Source organism: Mobula hypostoma, chromosome 13, assembly GCF_963921235.1.
Source record: "Mobula hypostoma chromosome 13, sMobHyp1.1, whole genome shotgun sequence".
NCBI classification, from domain to species: domain Eukaryota; kingdom Metazoa; phylum Chordata; class Chondrichthyes; order Myliobatiformes; family Myliobatidae; genus Mobula; species Mobula hypostoma.
In genome coordinates this window covers 21,321,565-21,336,544 of record NC_086109.1, presented here as the reverse complement: position 1 = coordinate 21,336,544, position 14,980 = coordinate 21,321,565, and positions in this window count along the sequence as shown.

The window sequence follows — 14,980 nt, the reverse complement described above, 5'->3', positions numbered from 1 at the left end:
CCCTCACCCAGCAGGACTATTTGGGGTACAAACACGAGAAACTCTGCTGATGCTGGAAATCCAAGCAGCTTAAACGAAATGCTGGAGGAACTCAGCGGGCCAGGCAGCATCTATGGAAAAGAGTAAACAGTCAACGTTTCTAATGAAGGGTCTGGTCGCTAAACATCGACTGTTTGCCCTTTTCCATGGATACTGCCCGGCCTGCTGAGTTCCTCGGCATTTTAGGACTGTTTGGGGCCCGAAATGGAGGTGAGGGAGGAGGTGAGTGGGCAGGTGTAACAATTAGGCCACTTGCAGGGATATGTGCCAGGAGGAAGATCAGTGGAAGGGACAATTTATGTCAGAAAAAAAGAAACAGAGTCAGAAACAGAATGAGAAAATACCGGACTCATAAATGATTGATGAATAGGTGAATGGAAAAGGCATTAGAATAACTCTGTAAAAACACGCCATTATCACTCATTTGGAGTGTTGTAGACAAGTTGGGCCCGATAGATTGAAGGGGTACAGTAAACATTAGCATGGATGAGTATTTCAGCTTGTATGGCGGCTTCTGGAAGTTTGGTTTCCTGGGAACAGTTAGGTTAAGATGTTGCTGCATAGAGGTTTGCAAAAGTGATTCTCTCTGGTGAGCACGTTGTTAGCTTGAAGCCACTGATTTCAAGTCAGCTGGAGAGATTCCTTTTCATTTGAGACGTTGTTAGAATCTGGTATGCTTGAGCTGATTGAAGGGTGGGACAAGATCCCACAGACAATTCTGAAATGCAGGTGAACAGTTAGAGGACGAAGAGGAACGTGCAAAACGTCCAGTTCTTTCAAAGAGCAACCATAGTCTTAACGAGATAAAAGGTCTCTTTCCATACAGTATATTCCTATGATTCTGCAGTTTAAGTTAACATTTCAAGCTGCCATTAAAAGAATTGATAAAGATTGCTGAGATGTCTATTTTATTCACAGACATCACTTGGCCTGCTGACCTTTTTAGTTCCCTGTGCCTCTTTGGCATCAAGATTTAATATAAGGAAGAAAGTCTAAGTTCATTTTGCAGAGACTGGCATTATATTCCTTTGAGCATAGTAAAAGAGGGGTTTTGAGATTGTTATAATAATTGAAATATTTGCCTGGGAGCTGATACAGGGTGAGTGGTATAGCTGTGTGGTATTCGCTGGATGGTGGGGTTTGGGTAATCTGGGGTGTCCAGATTAGAACTCAGCTACTCAGGAAGAACTTCCTCACATGAAGAGTAGTTGGGGATCTGGCACTCTCTCACTCACAATGCTGTTTATATTTGGAGCGGGGAGAACGGGGTTAATATAGGATAAGGGTAAATAGGCTGTTGATGGATGGCACGGACTCTGTGGGTCGAGTGGCCTGTTTCTATGTTCTATCTATCTGTTGTGTATGTGGCCTGGTGACACAACAATGCTATTAATAAAAATGCTGGAGACGGGAGCTAAGGTTCATGGTTCTCTACTGGCAGAAACCGAACTCGACACACACGTACAGATCAATACGCACCTAATAGCGCATGCAACAACGTGTTACTAATACATAAAGTAGTCCCCTTATTATACTGTAGGCTATACAGTACACTCCTTCCCTTTTTTTTAATAGTGTATCAACTGTTTTTTTTTACTGGGGCACTATGCTAAGCAAATATGTTTACTGTTAAAGAGGATGCTGTCCAAGTTGCATGCCATCTTGGACAATGTCTCCCATCCATTACATAATGTACTGGGTGGGCACAGGAGTACATTCAGCCAGAGACTCATTCCACCGAGATGCAACACAGAGCGTCATAGGAAGTCATTCCTGCCTGTGGCCATCAAACTTTACAACTCCTCCCTTGGAGGGTCAGACACCCTGAGCCAATAGGCTGGTCCTGGACTTATTTCCTGGCATAATTTACATATTACTATTTAACTATTTATGGTTTTATTACTATTTATTATTTATGGTGCAACTGTAATGAAAACCAATTTCCCCCGGGATCAATAAAGTATGACTATGACTATGATATTAATATACAAACACCTACACACATAAAAGTTGCTGGTGAACGCAGCAGGCCAGGCAGCATCTCTAGGAAGAGGTGCAGTCGACGTTTCAGGCCAAGACCCTTCGTCAGGACTAACTGAAGGAAGAGTGAGTAAGGGATTTGAAAGTTGGAGGGGGAGGGGGAGATCCAAAATGATAGGAGAAGACAGGAGGGGGAGGGATGGAGCCAAGAGCTGTACAGGTGATAGGCAAAAGGGATACGAGAGGATCATGGGACAGGAGGTCCGGGAAGAAAGACAAGGGCGGGGGGACCCAGAGGATGGGCAAGGGGTATATTCAGAAGGACAGAGGGAGAAAAATGAGAGTGAGAGAAAGAATGTGTGTAAAAAAATAAGTAACAGATGGGGTACGCAGGGGAGGTGGGGCATTAGCGGAAGTTAGAGAAGTCGATGTTCATGCCATCAGGTTGGAGGCTACCCAGACGGAATATAAGGTGTTGTTCCTCCAACTTGAGTGTGGCTTCATCTTTACAGTAGAGGAGGTTGTGGATAGACATGTCAGAATGGGAATGGGATGTGGAATTAAAATGTGTGGCCACTGGGAGATCCTGCTTTCTCTGGCGGACAGAGCGTAGGTGTTCAGCAAAGCGGTCTCCCAGTCTGTGTCGGGTCTCGCCAATATATAAAAGGCCACATTGGGAGCACCAGATGCAGTATATCACCCCAAAAAGTTGCGTTCACCAGCAACTTTTATGTGTGTTGCTTGAATTTCCAGCAACTGCAGAATTCCTGTTGTTTGTGTTTTTAAATACAAACACCTACCATTTGTTTACTTATAACTTAATAATATCAAACTATAACAAAGTAACACAATTATAACAAGCGTTTTTTTTTACTTTTGGTCTTAGACCCATTTATAACTCAGGACCCCGGGGGGGGGGGCGGGGGTCTTCTTTGCCTCTCCAGGTAACATCTGTCAATAAACTTGTTTGGTTTTAATACAGATTTCCATATAAAAGTCATGAAAAGTTGACCTCTGAGCATAGGGAGTTAAGAAGATGTGCGCCTCCAACTTGCGAAGAGTTCTAGGCAGCAGATCGCCTCCGTATAATGAAGATTCCTCTGTGCAGCTGTCCTAGATATATACGCATCTTTGTGCTATCACTTGTCTTCCTTACCCGTATCTCATTTCTTCCAGCTGAGCTAATTACACAGCCAATCTTTGTATTCTCCTTAGATTCCAAATAAATAGCCTTACCTTTATGACACCATCTCTTATCGTAATATAACTTTCCATCTTCTACTTTGTGCTTCATATCTTTGTGCTGGTGATTCAGCTGGAGCGCTGGGAAGATGCTCAGGAGAAGACGGAGATGCTGTCATATTCTGTGGAACACATCATTTTGGGAGTTAAAGAAATACATGATAAATTGGAGAACAAGGTTGCATTCTACGCTGGTCAACTTGCAAGGAGTTTGAACAGTAACTCTGAACCCAAGGGCTCTTTCGGGCTGTGGTTCAGGTCCTCAGGGACTGTAAAAATAGTACAGGATGTCTGTTCTTCAGGTATGATCTGAAAAAAATGTACTATTTGCTTAGGAGAACTCAACGATCCCATCCTGCTTCCATGTGATCATTTTCACTGTTTAAAATGTATAAAGTGGGGGCTTGAATCTGGACAACGACTCTGCCCACTGTGCCATACTTCTCTTGGTGATGATTATGTACCAGCGGTAACAGAAGAAATAAGTGAAGCTGTAGCAAAATTAGTCCTATTTCGCAAGAGGTGTGATGCATTTTTCGTAGCTTCAGTTTCCATGGTCTGCTTCAAAGATGACTTGTCACCAACAAAGAAGTGGTTAATGATCTGCTGTCTCTGCTGGTTATTCAAAAGTTGGGGCAATCCAACGACTCACAGAAAGATCAGTACATTACCAGTAATCGTTCACCATTTGATGAAACAGTTGATCGAAATCCTGTTGTTCATTCCATTGTTCTTAAACTACTGTTAAGGTACAGTTTTGCTGACATTAAGGATTACCTGCAGTGCTATTGGTCTGGCTCAAGAGGGAGAATTCCTTCAGGTGCACATTCAGCACAAGTGTGAAAATACAACAATAGAAACCTTACAGATTGTTGCCAGCATTCCCCTCTGTTTTGATGCTGTTTCCCAACTTCTTTGTGAAAAACAAGGCACATTGGCTGAGGATTCAAACTATGTACGGGCAAAAGAAACTTCCCTGCAAAGGATTAAGTGTATGATTCTCAGTGGAGGAAATGATCGGTTCGAGATTTACCTTGTGTGAAAGCTGTTCTGTTTGAATGGAGATGCTGGTCTTTTCAGAGATTTAAGCTTATTGAGAGTTTGCAGATCTTCCATTATCTGTTCATCTGTTAACAAGTAATTTAACTGCGCAGGTGCAGGTTTTCGTCTTTTGTCGGTAATTGGAATAGGGTCATTAGGTCTCCTCCTTACTTTCCTAGTCGTTATTGACTTTACCTCTATAGAATCTCCTGTGAGTTCCATTGTTAGCCTCTCATTCTCAATCATCTTTTTCTTTTCTTCTAACTCACTCTTTTTATCTTCAAATTCCTTCACTGCTGCTTTCTCCTCTTTAATATAATTCCTTTCCACTTGTTCTGTCTTCAGTTGCAGAAAAAGCTCTGCGTTTCTCGTTCTTTCCTTGTATTGTTGATCTAGTTTCTTCATCTTTTTCTGATACTCCTGCAAAGTGCCTTCCTGTTAACTGCTGTAGCTCTCTTTTGAGAGATGTCCATTTCTCCTGGTACATCTGCTCTTTTACTTCCAGGTAGTCTTCATCATCCTGCTTATTGGCAATATCTGTCTCCCTTGCATCCTCTGTATCTTCATCTGAGTCGCGGCCACGGATACTGCATTTGTCTTCATCGTCGATGCTGTCTAGCTCCTCCTCGTCGTTGTAATAGTCGACAATGGGTGAGAGGAGAGCTGCAGACATCTTCCCCGCTGAGCTGCCCTCCTTTGTTGACAAATCTAGTGCCTTGATGGTGTGCCAATCCAACTGGGACTTCCTGAGCCATTCCCATCCCAGCAATGGTGGTCCTCCATTTTTCAGTACATAGAGGTTCACCTGCCGTGTTTTGTCTCTGTAGGTCACTGTCACTTTAATTTTACCTTTGGAATGCACTTTCTGTCCTGTGTAAGTCTTTAGCAGTAGTTTAGTTCGTTTCAGAGGTATGTGAGAAAACAGTCATTTGTAGTCGTGTACAGAGATCACTGTTAAAGCTGAGCCTGTGTCCAACTCCATTTCCAGTCTCACTCCTGCCACTTGTGGAGTGATCCTTATTACTCTTTGATCATCTGTCTCTTTCATGCTGTGAAGTTGCAGACAAGACAATTCACTTGCATCTGAGTCATTTTCATCAGAACTGCTTTCTTCCGTTTTGTGTACATTGTTGTGTTTTCCCTTCTGGGGTTTCTTGTTTCTCTGTTTGTCCTTTTGTTGCTGTTTTCTAGCTTTGCATACTCTGCCAGTGTGGCCCTGTTTGCCACAGTTTCTGCATTCTTTGTCTTTAAACCAACAGTCATCAGGGTCATGTGACAAGATGTGTGTGTGTCACTCCTTTTTATCTCCCTTCTGGGGCAGGCAGACCCTCAGCCCCTGGGGGTCAGCGCCAGCTGTGGTCTCGGCTGGACGTGCTGTGGCTCCGACTGTGTCTCTTGGTTTCCCAAAGTTCCCAACCATGGCTGTGCTCTCGCTTCCCTTCAGACTCGCGGCCTCGCTCTGCCTCCTTCTTCCACCCCTTGGCTCATTCTTTGCGCTCTTCTTCCGAATGTCGTTATCAGTTAATACACGGTGTTCCGATATGATGTAGGTTCATTGACCTTGTCGCCAAATTGTTGTGTATGTGGCCTGGTTACATAAAAATGCTATTAATAAAAATGCTGGAGACGGGAGATAAGGTTCATGGTTCATTACTGGCAGAAACCGAACTCGGCACACATGCACCTAATAGCACATGCAATGACGTGTTACTAAAACATAAAGTAGTCCCTTATTATACTGTAGGCTATACGGTACACTATCTATGATTCTATGAAATAAATTTTTTTGAACTAGGATTGGTCAAAATTCCTTCATACAAATATTCCAAGCAGGATGTAACTAAGAGAGGGGTGATTCAACCATGATCCTGACAAATGGTGAAAGAGGCCAGGAGAATGACTGGCCTCTTCGTGATATACTGTATTAGCCAAGAGCAACAAGGAGAAGGCTCATACACAATGATAGGGTCAGAAAGCATAGAACATAGAACAATACAACACAGTACAGGCCCTTCAGCCACAATGTTGCAAAAACTTTTTAATCTACTCCATGATCAATCAAACTTTTCTCTCCTACACTGCCCTCCATTTCCCTTTCATCCATGTTCCTATCTAAGAGTCTCTTAAATGGTTGGATTGAGTTGTTCTCCGATGTTGGCAATTTACTTGCAAACGTTTTATTATCATACAAGGGGACATCGTCAGTACACAATTGATTGTGGTCTGTCCTCCGAATGCTTTTCAATCAGCTGATTGGTCGTTATTTCCAAAACTCAATTGCGATGTGCCAGACCACAATGCACAAAGTTCGCCACACAACTGATCTGCAGTGAGATTCCCTCCCCACATCACAATTGAGTTTCTGAAATGACAACCAATCAGTTAATTGAAAAGTATATAAGGGCCAAACATTTGGAGGAAACACCACAATCAACTGTGCACTGACAATGTTTCATCGGATGGTGACGAAACATTTGCAAGTAAATTGCCAAGCTCGGAGAACAACTCAGCCCAAGCATCAACCACACCCAAGCTACATGTCCAGATTATTTCCAGTCTCTTAAATGTCCCTAACTAATCTGCCTCTGCAACCACCTGCCAGAATTTACTACTCTTTGTGTTAAAAAAAACTACCTCTGATATTCCTCCTATACTTTCCTCCAATCCCCTTAAAAGTATATCCTTTTGTATTAGCCATTGCTGCCCTGGGATAAAGATACTGTCCATCTCATCCATGTCTCTTTACAAAATATAGTCATGACTCATCCTCCTTTTCTTCAAAGGGAAAAGCTCTATCTCTGAATGTGATTCCCTTGTCCACTCACCCTCCCCACTGTTCTCCCTCATGGCGCTTATCCCTGTAAGGGAGACCAGTGCTATGCCTGCTCTTCCTCCTTCACCATCATTCAGGGCCTGAAACAGTCCTTCCAGATGAGGTGACACTTCAGCTATGAGTTTGTTGGGGTCATCTATTATATCCAGAGCTCCGGGTGCAGTCCTCATCTGCATTGGTGAGACCCAACGCAGGCTGGGGGACTGCTTCTTCAAGCAGGCTGCTCTGTCCTTTACTCTGTCCACTGCAAAAGGCAGTATCTCCTAGTAGCCACCCTTTTCAACCTGACTTCCCATTCCCATTCTGGCATGTCAGTCCATGGCCTCCCCTACTGCCATAATGAGGCCAAACTCAGGTTGGAGGAACAACACCTCATATTCCATCTGGGTAGCCTCCAACATCTGGCTTGAACATCGATTTCTCCAACTCCCCTCTCCCTCCATCTCTCCTTATCTATTTCCCTCTGAGCCCTACACTCTCACCCCTTCTTCTCACTTGCCCATCATTTCCCTCTGGTTCCCCTCCTCCTTCCCTTTTTTCCATGGTCCACCGCTGCCTCCTATCAGATTCTTTCTTCTTCAGCCCTTTATCTCTTCCACCTATTCGCTCTCAGCTTCTTACTTTATCCCCCTTCCCCCTCACCTGGTCTCACCTATCACCTGCCTGCTCATTCTCCTTCCCTCCCCTCAACTTCATACTCAGGCTTCTGCCCCCTTCCTGTCGTGATGATGAAGCGTGTCAGCCCAAACATTGATTGTTTATTCCCCTCCATAGATGCTGCCTGACTTGTTTAGTTCCTCTGGCATGTTGTGTGTGGTGCTCTCACAGCTTCATAACCACCCTATCAAATTGCAAGCTAACTTTGAGGGAGGCCATGCAGAACGGAAAGTTATCTGGGTAGAAGGAAAAGACGTGAGTGAAAACTTTGTTGCCATTCCCAATTACTACCAGTGTTGTAAGTGCTACAATGCCATCGCAAGTTCCTGACAATGCAATAACGAAAAGTTTGATTTAAAAATTGATCAAAGGCAGAGCTGTAGAGTAAGGCACTACTGGAGTGCTGCCGGATTCCACAGCAACCTGCTGTGCACCCATCTGCTGCCTCTGCCTCCGACACACCATTCACACCCCCTGGGATCTACAGCCTGCAGCCAGTAAGGTTGATGGCCTGATATTCAGGTCTTGATATAAGCAACCTCTCCCTGGAGATGCATCAGGCCCCAGAAGCTCTCTTGCTTTACCCACTCGTTTATCAATTCTTGACATGTTGGCAGCGCTGACAACCATTGCCCATCCCTGGAGGACTTTGAGAAGCTGGCAAAGAGCTCTCCTTTTATAATCACTACACACTTTCCCTCAATGTCAGTAAAACAAAAGAGCTGGCCATTGACTTCAGAAAGGGTGGTGATGCACATGCCCCTGTCTGCATCAATGGTGTTGAGGTTGAGAGGATAGGGATAATCTGGCCTGGTCCAACCACATGAATACCATGGCCAAGAAGGTCAATCCCTCTACTTCTTCAGAAGGCCAAAGAAATTTGACAACCCCTTGCCGTCCCTGTACCAATTGTTACCAATACACCATAGAAAGTATTTTATCCAGATGTATAATGAATTGGTGTGGCTGTAAAAGACTACGGAGATTTGTGGAAGCAGCTCAGCACATCATGAAATCAACCTCCCCTGCATGGCCTCTGTTGGTATTTTTTGTTGTTTCAGGAAAGCAGGCTGTACAATCAATACCCCTACCCACCATAGATATTCTCTTCTCCTCTCTTCCATTAAGCAAAAGCAGCCTGAAAGCACGTACCACTAGACTCAAGAACTGCTTCTACCCTGCCCTTATAAGACTATTGAATGGTTCCCTAATACACTAAGACAGGTTTCTGACCTCCCAATCTACTCGCTATGATCTTACATCTTATGTTTACCTGCACTGCACTTTCTCTGTAGTTGTTACACTTTATTTTGCCTTCTGTTTTTGCTTTATCTTGTCTTGCCTCCTGTTTTTTGCTTTATCTTGCTTCAATGCACTGTGTAATGATTTGATCTGTATGAACAGTTTGCAAGCCAATCCTTTCACTGTATCTCGGTACATGCAACAATAATGAACCAATTCCAATTCCTCGTAGAGAAGGTGCACCTGAAGTGCTGCAGGTGGGAAGTTCCTAATCTTAGCCAGCATTCCCTGGACAATTCGCCCTACGTGGGAGGGAGAGCCACAATTTCCACCTTGCTGAGGATAGTAGTGCTGAGATTTACTAGCAAAACCAGTTGATTTGAGAGAGAACAGAGACACAAATTCAGTTTATGATACTCCGAATAAATTTGCCAGTTTGCATCATTACTCATGGACTGTTACTGTAATGCCCCATTAGGATGCAAAGGCTTACCTCAATGCAGCTTCATATCAGAGATGTCATGAATGACAATTTTACCTGCAGAGTAACAACTGTTTAATAGACCAGAACTTGCTGACTTGGGAACAGCAGCTTCTCTCGATGTCTGTTTGCATTTGATCCTGGGTGAAGCCTCTGCATTGGGCACCATGTTTCAGCTATTAACATGCGGCTGTTCAATGCAACGGTTTGATTGCATTTTTAATTGCTGCTGACTTTTCCACTTTGAACTTTACCTTTGGATAATTCTTACAGTTCGAGTCTGAGAGGAAGACAGCATGGGAACAGGTTGTTTGGCACAACTCATCCCTGCCAACCATGGTGCCCACCAGCTGGTTCCAGTTGCCCACAGCAACACACCCAAAATGCCAGAGGAACTCAGCAAGCCAGGCAGCATCTATGGTAAAAGAGTAAACAGAGTCAATGTTTTTGGCCCAGACTCTTCCTCAGGACTGGAGAGGAAGAGGAGAAGTCAGATTAAGAAGGTTGGGGAAGAAGTGCAAGGCGGCAGGTGAAAGGTGAAACCAGGAGGGGGGGGCTGGGGAAGTAAAGAGCTGGAGAATTGATTGGTGAAAGAGATAAAGGGCTGGCCCATATACCTCTAATCCCACCACCCCCGTCCATGTACTTATCCAAATGTCTCTCGAATGCACCTGCTTCAACTACTTTCTCTGGCAGCTTATTCCATATACACATCAGCCTCTGTGTGAAGAGGTTACGCTTGGGACCCCTTTAGATCTTTCACCTCTCACCTTAAAGTTTTGCCCTCTAGTTTTTGTTACGTACCCCGTAACTGGGTTGCCAAACCAGCAGAAATGGATCACTCAGTTGGAGTCTGGAGTACTAGAACTAAGAAAGTTTTATTAAAGAAACAAGCAACACAGTAATCGAAAGGATAATAAATGCAACAGTTCAGTGATGATAAACACACATGTGCACAGCATTAAGATAACAGCATCAATCAAGCTCTATCGTTGTCTAGGGGTAAATGACCAATTTCAAAATGACTCGAAGTTCAGTCCAGTTAGTAGTTCAGTTCGCAGTAATCGTTGCCATGGCGGTGGACAACGTGGGGGAAGAGAGACATAGAATAGGAACAACTTATCATTCAGAACGGCTTCACTCACAGACCAGCAAGATGGCTCACAGACCAGCGAGATGGCTCACAAACAGCTTTTGGGCGGGTCCTTGGTGATGTCACCTGAGGTCACCGACTGTGACCCCTCCTCCAGATGCGGTCGATCCTCTGCAGTGAACCCGGCACCCAGGCAAGGGCGGACACACACCGGGTTCCCGCTGATCGTACCTTTCCACCCTTGTCGTTGTCTGATGCTTCTCACCCACTCGTGAGAGGCGCACCGCTTCCAGGGTCTCGTTACCTCGGGTGGCGTGTGTGTCTGTCTTAGCGAACCTGTCCCTTTTTATCCCCCTGCTGGGGTATCGCCTGTCCATCACTTCAAACAGTTCAGGGTTCAAAGGGGGGGAGCCGCTCCAGACAGCTCTCCCTCCCACATCCCTTCATTACACATCTCCAGACGCTGCTCCATTGTTCCTTATCTCTCCTTCCCCTGAGGGCAGGTGGCAGACCAACTGCTGATGCCACTGATGCTAGCCCAGGCCAGCAAACATCTTAATTTTATGTGTATTCTCTTAACACTTCCCCCCTTTAAGGATTTTTACCGGGAGGTAAAAATTACAAACATGACTACATTATCTGATACATACACAATATACATCTTTAACAGTTATTTAGCTAATACAGAGAATTTGAAGCTGTCAACACCTTGACAGACAGTCATCACATTTTCTGTTCCTTTTACACGTGTTATTAATAATCCCTTAGACCAGGCTCCAACTCAGCAAACTTCATAGTGGCCAAAAACACTGATGAATTGCGACCAATGTAACCTCTCATTTGGTTTTGTCCCGGACCACAACAACAAGGGTCGTCCCATTCCGACTCAATTTTCTCTCGCAAGGGCTTAGTAGGAGGGGGACGGGTATTGACCGCAGAGTTATTGCAAAACTTCCTGCAGTACCCCACCATCTCCAAGAGCCTTCTGAGGGCCCTCTTGTCTGTCGGGGTTGGGAGGTCAGCGATAGCCTGCACTGCAGCTTGCATCGCTGCCAGCTGCCCCTGTGTCACCACAATTCCCAGGTAGGTGACCCTCGTGTGGCCGAATTCATTTTTTTCAAGGTTCACTATCAAGCTGGCTTCAGACAGCCGTATTAAATTGCCAATACACACCTCTGTGTTCATCAGCCCTTTAGTCACTGAATTACTCAAAAAATATGGGTGTTGTTTACTTGGCTGCCCTATTGTAACCACAATCACCCAACGTCTCAGTTCTTTGCATTTCCTCGGGACAATCAAACACATAGGTGCGAGTCGTTTAATTACTCCTTCGGGGATTAAGGGAGAGACCTTATCAGTAGACCTGGCCAAAACAATAGCCTTCTCCCATCTGACCGATCCCATCCTAATCTTTTCAAAATGGTTTTATCCTCTTAGCAGGGGGCCCCTAGCTTCATTGATTTCCACGCTAACACCGACTAGGTTTGTTAGCATATCAAAAGCCGGTGACCGTCTCAGTTCGCGTCGGTCATGATCAATAACATTTTTCCCCCTGGGCAGCCGGTAAATCTCTTTCATGATTCCACCAACTGTTTCCTCCAGCACCGCAAAATGTCCACCGGGGGGTACCTCGTGGGCCATGTTAAAAACCTCATCCCCATAACTCTTTTGCACCACCCCCCATTCCTCATCTGCGGGTACTGTACTTGATTTCCCTTTCTTCCTTAGCACTTCCTCATCCGCACAATAGCCTACTAGTTCCCTTGTCAAGGCTGTGTCAGAGAGAGCTGTCTCGGCAAAAACCATCAGCCCCTCGTCTCGCTCCTGCGTCTGCACAAATTCTTTCCTGGCTGCTGCTACGTCCGTCCCAGCTCCCTCACTACCTCTTATCTCACTACACCCTGTCTCATACAAGGTTGGCAGAAATGTTTCAGCCAAATTCACCATCGCGGGCGGGGCCTCCATGCTGGCAGGCTGACCCGTCAATCTCACGACTGGGAACACGATTCCTCCGGCGATGTCATTACCGAGCAAGACTTCCACGTCTTTCATCGGTAATTCGGACCTCACCCCGATCGTGACTAGTCCAGAGACCAGGTTGCTCTGTAAGTGTATCTGGTGCAAAGGGACTGACTCTGTCCCTTCCCCAACACCTTTGACCTCTACCTCTCCAGTCTGGGTCTCTGAGCTAAACTCTAATACACTCTTCAGTATTAGTGACTGACACGCTCCCGTGTCTCTCCAGATCCGCACTGGAACTGGTTTTAACCCCTCCTTCACTGACACCAGTCCGGCCGAGATAAACCTCTCGCGCCCTTCCTGGACTTTTTCAGACCTGTCCTTCCCTAGCGGTTCGCTTAACAGCTCAATACAGCCATTCAAAATTTCCGCTTTTCCTTTCCCCGTCTCCTTCCTTGGGGCAAAGCACCTGGACGCAAAGTGTCCGACTTTCCCACAATTATAACAGACGACCCCAGGAGACTTCCTACCAGACTGCTCCCGGTCTACCTTATCCTTTTCACTAGTCCCCGGCTTACTTTCTGACTTTTCCGGCGGACTCTCCCCTCCGTCCTGACTACCCTTCTGGTAGCCTTTACTCGGGGCAAACTTCATTTTATGCGTCAACGCATACTCATCCGCTAACTTAGCAGTTGCGGCTAACGTGGCTGCCTCTTTCTCATCGAGGTAGGGTCTCATACCCTCAGGGACACAACCTTTAAACTGCTCAATCAGAATCAGCTGCAGCAGTCTGTCATAATCCCCCTCTACCCCTTTCGAGGCGCACCAACGCTCACAATATGTTTGCATCTCACGAGGAAACTCCAAATACGTGCGGTCCCACCGCTTCCTCGCATTCCGGAACCTCTGCCGGTATGCCTCCGGGACCAACTCATAAATCCTGAGGATGGCCTCCTTCACCACCTCATACTTCTGGGCATCTTCCGCGGATAAAGCGGAGTAAGCTTGTTGGGCCTTCCCTTTCAGTACACTCTGAAGTAAAACAACCCACTTATCCCTCGGCCATTCCTGACTTATAGCCACCTTTTCGAAGTGGAGAAAGTACCGATCCACATCGGTATCGTCAAATGGGGGAACCAGCCTAACCTCCTGGGTCGCCCGGAACCCTCCACCTTGGTTCGGCACGAGCCCCTGCTCGGCCCTTATCTTTAACTTCTCCAGCTCAAATTCCCTTTCCCTCTGTTTCTCCTCTCTCTCCAACTGTCTGTCCCTCTCTCTCTCTTCTCTCTCCAACTGTCTTTCTCTCTCTTGCCTTTCTACCTCTTTCTGTTTCTCCCGCCTTTCTAACTCTCTCTCTTTCTCCCGCCTTTCTAACTCTCTCTCTTTCTCCCGCCTTTCTAACTCTCTCTCTTTCTCCCGCCTTTCTAACTCTCTCTCCTGCCTTTCTAACTGCTTCTCTTCGTGTTCTAACTGCCGTACCCGGAACTCGTGCTCGAGTCTCAGTTTTTCAAGCTGTACCTGTACCGCGTCTCCAGCAGGTTTTTCAATAGACACCACCCCCAGCTCACCTTGGGGAAACACACCTTTAGATACATAGTGCTCTACAATAGCTCTGTGTATCTCCTCTCTCCTCATTGTCGACTTCACCTTAGCAAGATTCACCCGTTTGGCCACAGCTATCAATTCCGATTTCCTGGCATCCTCTAATGCCTCCAAGGTCGGCGCCTTTATAAATTCCTCAACCTCCATTTCTGCTGTTTGTCTTTTCTTTCTTTCGGGAATTTTAACCCAATCAATTTACTCCGTCCCAAATTTAGCGTTCAAAATCCCGGACGAGCCCCCACTTATGTTACGTACCCCGTAACTGGGTTGCCAAACCAGCAGAAATGGATCACTCAGTTGGAGTCTGGAGTACTAGAACTAAGAAAGTTTTATTAAAGAAACAAGCAACACAGTAATCGAAAGGATAATAAATGCAACAGTTCAGTGATGATAAACACACATGTGCACAGCATTAAGATAACAGCATCAATCAAACTCTATCGTTGTCTAGGGGTAAATGACCAATTTCAAAATGACTCGAAGTTCAGTCCAGTTAGTAGTTCAGTTCGCAGTAATCGTTGCCATGGCGGTGGACAACGTGGGGGAAGAGAGACATAGAATAGGAACAACTGATCATTCAGAACGGCTTCACTCACAGACCAGCAAGATGGCTCACAGACCAGCGAGATGGCTCACAAACAGCTTTTGGGCGGGTCTTTGGTGATGTCACCTGAGGTCACCGACTGTGACCCCTCCTCCAGATGCGGTCGATCCTCTGCAGTGAACCCGGCACCCAGGCAAGGGCGGACACACACCGGGTTCCCGCTGATCGTACCTTTCCACCCTTGTCGTTGTCTGATGCTTCTCACCC